Raw genomic sequence first — 5,258 nt, forward strand, 5'->3', positions numbered from 1 at the left:
ATATATATTCCCTTGAGTTTTTGCTTTGTTTGTGCAAATGGTTTTTATTTTAGGTAACTATACATTCGTTTTATTCACAGCCAGGAAAAACATGTGTCTCAAGTTACTCTGTACAGCGAAGAGAAGCTGATCCACATGAAAGGACCACTGCTCACATCCTATGCCACAAATCCCAGCACACACAGCTCCCCAAACCCTCCAGGGAGGACAGGGAGGCATAGCATGGAGTGACTGTTTGAAGGGTGGAACAAAAGCACATCCTGATGTCTTGGAGCTGACAGAAGGAAAGGATATTTACATAAGATAAGGTGCCAATAAATCAGAAAGTTCAATGTGCTTAGAAATAGACAGTGGCAGGGACAATGAGAGGGAATCAAACGGCTGCAGCAGATTGCATCTTTCATGTTTCATTTTCATTTAATTCCTAAAGAAGGCAGAGGTTCAAAGGAACCGATCGCCCTCAGACTCCTCCTTCAGAAAAACTTCCTTCCTCTAAATGCCAAAGCCTGGTGACGCCCTTGTTCCTCACACCTTGAACTGATCATTTTTCTTAAGGTACTTATTGATTAGAAGCAATGTTCAGCTGGGACTCGGCCACGAAGTGGTGTTTCAATCAAGCAAAGATGGACATTTCCAGGCTGTTCCTGTGAACTGACCCATCTGTCACCATCTTCATGCCCAGAGGGAACAGCAAGCCCTCTTTCCTCCTCCTCCATCTCTTAGTTGCTGTTTGTCACACACAAAAATATAGTCAAAATATGAATGTACTTTATCTCTCTTAAGCAGAAACTCCTTTTCTTTTGTCAACTCAGTCAAAAAATTATAGAATTAAATTTCCAAATAACAAGAATCATTTTGTTGGGTTCAACGTGAGGTTAGAACAAAGTAGAAGTAATGGAAGAATTGAAATCAGATAGATTTAAATGACTTTACACAGTTGTTTTTTATTAAGTACAGGTAACAATACGCAAAGCCATCTGGACTCTGTGATGGTCACGAACTTGACATCCAGTGAGAAGCAATTAACCCTTATTGTAATGTTTTTACCACATTCACTGGTTATGAGTAGAAGCTGATTTTAACTCAGGATAAACTGGGAGACATCTAGAATTTGCAGTGTGTTGGGGGACAGAGGAGGTGACACCCAGCCATGCACTCATGTCTGGTTTCCCTTCAGGGAAGGAAACCAGCTAAGCTATAGGTTTAATTGTTCTTGTTAGAAAATTCAAGGCCTCGGGCAAGACTGGAATCTGACTTGCTTTGTTTTCTTCTAACAGAATGTTAGTCATTACTGAAGGTGATTATTGAGTTTTTAAAATTCTGAGTATTGGTATTTATTTAGACTATGATTAATTTATCCAACAAGATTTTAAGGAGCACCTGTCATATTCAAGAGAACATGCTTAAAAAGTTTTAAACCTATTATCTAATCCCTTATTAGGTTCTTGTTATTTTTTAATTAGGGCATTGTTTTTCTAATTTTCTTATGAAATGAACAGATTTGAGTTGTAAGAAAATGTTTAGAAGAGCCTGTGGAGATGGCTCAGCAGGTAAAGGGCTTGATGTTTAGTCTGATGACTGGAGTTCAATCCCTGGAACCCACACGGTGGAAGAAGAGAACAGACTGAAGGTTGTCCTTTGACCTCTACATGCTCGGGCATGTGCACGAGCACACACACACACACACACACACACACACACACACACCAAATAAATAAATGTACAGAACGGTTATAAACAAAAGCATGATTTCTAGCTACTGACAAGAAAGCTGCTTTGTTCTCTCAGCTTTCCATCTTATATTAAATGCCATTGCCCAAAAGATTATGCTATATTGTATTCTTAATTCAAGCCTCAAATTATAGCATTTTTAGATGAAATCAGAGCCAAGTCCCACTGGTATTTGAGAGTGGCAATATCATGATTTCTCCATATTTTGTATTCCAGTGCTTTTTTTTCTCTCTTTTCCCAACCTGTTCTGTGGACAGGTTTCCAATTCTGTTTCCTCTCTTCAAATGTGGTTCTACAGGAAATTTCATACAAATGGGAAATGCTCATTCTACTTAAGAAACAAATAACCCTGTAATCTGATAACAAATACATTCTGCTTAAATGCAAAGCTCACTTTCACTTCCAAAAATCTGACCTTTATTTCCCACAAAACTCCTATGAAGAAATTCCATTCATGAATTTCATCTGTACCAGAACAAAAATATCTAATTGCCTCTTCTATGAAATCTGTATTTATCAATTATGGCTTTCTCGGGGAAATTCTAATTTGAAAAACTGTTCTACATTCCAAGCCTTAACAGTTGGAGGTGGATGTCCTTAAGGATGGAGGGGAGAAAAGTTCTTTTTTAAATGGCACATTTACTAATTATAAAATGCTCTTATCTCGCTGCAGCCGAAGCCAACATGAACATGTGCCTTGCACTAAGAAATCCCAGGATTGTCACAACTTGTGCCAGCTGTTGAGGTTATGACACCTGTGCCAGCATCGCCAGCTCTGCCCACTGTCATCTGTTCCAACTGTTCCATCTGCACTGTTTGTACCAATTCTCCCATTTCTGCATCTGTACCTTCTGCAGAAACGTTTCCAACAGTGCCAGCTGTGTCGTCGGTGCCAAATATGCCAGATGTTCTATTTGTCCACCCTGGGCCAAATCAATGCAGTTTTGTGCTCATTAGTTTTAGCTGGTAGATTCTATTTTACAATTTTTTGAGATGTATTTAGATTGAATCCAGGCAAATATCCCCCTTACGATGATAGCACATCTATGTGTCCATTTTTTTTTGCAACCCCAACTTTGTATCTGACACAAATTTGGTCAACATTATTTTGATCATGTTGGAACCATAATAAATCTGATATTAATTATGGTAGAGAATTTTCTACAATGTAAAACTATAGCTTGTGAAAGCCATGGAACACACTAACAAATTGGCAAAGTAATTAAAAAAGAATAAACTTTGTTCTGATAAACAAATTGAGGATGCTCAGAAATCAATATGGTGAGCCGATTAGAGTAATCTGCCGTATAATGTCCTATTAAGCTGCCTGTTTATTGGTCATTTAATTGACAGAGTTATGCATGTGAATTAATGTTTATGTCATATCCTCCCACTTTCTGGGTTCTGCTCTGGAGAGTGTTAACCAAGGATGCACACGGATGGCAAGGTGAGACCCACAGCTCTTGTTACTTCCTGGGAGAATGGTACAAGCTCAGGTCTAGTTCTCTACTAGAATCTAGCCTCACTCCTTTCCCACATGTCATCTCCACGGGCACCAACACAAGCCATCCTTATTCATATGTTCTTCCAGATTTAAAATTGGAAGGTGGGAAAAAAGTATTTTCATACAATCCCAATATTCGACATCACCACAAACCAAATCCTAATATTTTTCTTTTTTTCTCATTCAGAGAAGGTTTTTTTAGGACCCCTAATGCTTAATCTCTGGACTTTACCCCCAATTCTTTCTTCTCCAGTCATTGTCAAATGTAGAGGATGAGCACAGTGTGTCACTGGAAAATTGATGACTTACCATCATGTGAGGCTCAGAGAACATGGAGCCACCTCTCATCTGTTTGCCCCAGATCATCTGATTTAACCCCCTGATGAAGCAAGTTGCCCTCACTAGCTGAAGCTTCAGTGTTAGCTATGAAATTCTTTTTTTAGTATTTTATTTATTACTTTTATTTTATGTGTATGAGTGTATTGCCTGCATGTATGTAAGTACACCCATGTTGTGCAGTGCCCACGGAGGTCAGAAGAGGGTGTTGGATTCCCTGGAACTGGAGTTATGGATGACTGTTAGTTGTCATATGGGTGCTGGGAGCTAGACTTGGGTATTCTACAAGAGCAGCTAGTTCTCTTAACCCCTGAGCCATCTCTCCAGCCCCCAAATTCTTGACATTGGACAGAATGCCAGCACAGTCATGACCACAGATTTGTAGTCCATCTGTACATGTGATGAGATACACTGAGGACATGACTCCACAGTCTTATGAAGTTTTCACAATCCATACAGGAAACTCAAATCTTTACAGTGAATCACCACATTACTCTGAAACGGATGAACTTACCCAGAAATCATGATGACTTCCTGATGACATCTTCCCAGACAAGGGTCTGGCACAGAGGTGCTATATCCACAGAGCAATGGTTCCACTGTCTTCCTGCTTGGAGACAACACCCTCCATTCAACACCCTCTTCCTTTATAGGGCCCATGATTATGTCTTAGTATGTCGTCATTCATCCCCCTTACCAGTGTTTGATGTGTTTCTGACTCTTTCACTCTGAACCTTTCCCTAACTGTCTCTGAATGTGGAGGAGAGATTGCATAGGTATCAATTCATTTAAAATGGTAGCTTCCTAGCAAAACATGCCCAGTTCTGGGGTAGAGGGATCCAACATGAGTCTGCCGACCCTCCTTCTAGAAATGCCACCAACTTTTTAATTCTAATTCCCTGTGTTGCAAAATGCCAGGAAGGAACATCCTTAATTAGGATTAAAATAGTTTTGTGACTAGTTAGGAGTGCACCCTGTACCTTCTCAGCACATTTTAATTAATACAACTTCTGCTCCCTGCTGACAAAGATGTTTCCGATGGTGTTTTGGCCCAACATATTTACCGCCTTCATCGATGTGAGTCACTTGAATAGTTGGAGGAATCCACACACTTCATGGCTTCATGTAAAATAGACTGAGTGTTAGAATTGCCAGGTGGACATACACAGCTGAGAATACTTCCCAGCATCCCTCTGGGCTCTTTGATGCAGTTTTTTAATATGGTCACCACAAGACCCCTTGGATTTGCACTTAGAGAATAGAAAACCACATGTTTCAAGGTTCCAGTGAATGACAAAGACCTGAGTGTTTTAGAAATTTGTTATTGTTATGTTCAGCATCTCTTTTAGGTAGCTGCTTTTCTGGAATGAGTAAGTCTCTATGGAGGCAAATATTAGCTATTGTTCCCTAGGTGTTTGGAGTCAACAGAGAACCTTGGGCCTCATAAGTATACTTGAGTATTTTCCTTCCATATTGTCCCAATCTCACTATCTACACTTTCAATCTGGAAAGAGAAAGGGAGCTCTTGCCTCTTCCTAGAATCATTTTTGGGTTCCTTGATGTAGTATGCGTATCCTTCCCTGCATCACAGGGGGCAGATGTTGTTTGCTCAATATCCATGAAGACAACATGGGAGTAGGCGGTGACTCTCACTGGAGTCAGGGCCCAGCTGGTGCTTCTGGTGTTT

Source organism: Nannospalax galili, unplaced genomic scaffold (genome assembly GCF_000622305.1).
Source record: "Nannospalax galili isolate Female #2095 unplaced genomic scaffold, S.galili_v1.0 scaffold543, whole genome shotgun sequence".
Taxonomy (NCBI): Eukaryota; Metazoa; Chordata; class Mammalia; order Rodentia; family Spalacidae; genus Nannospalax; species Nannospalax galili.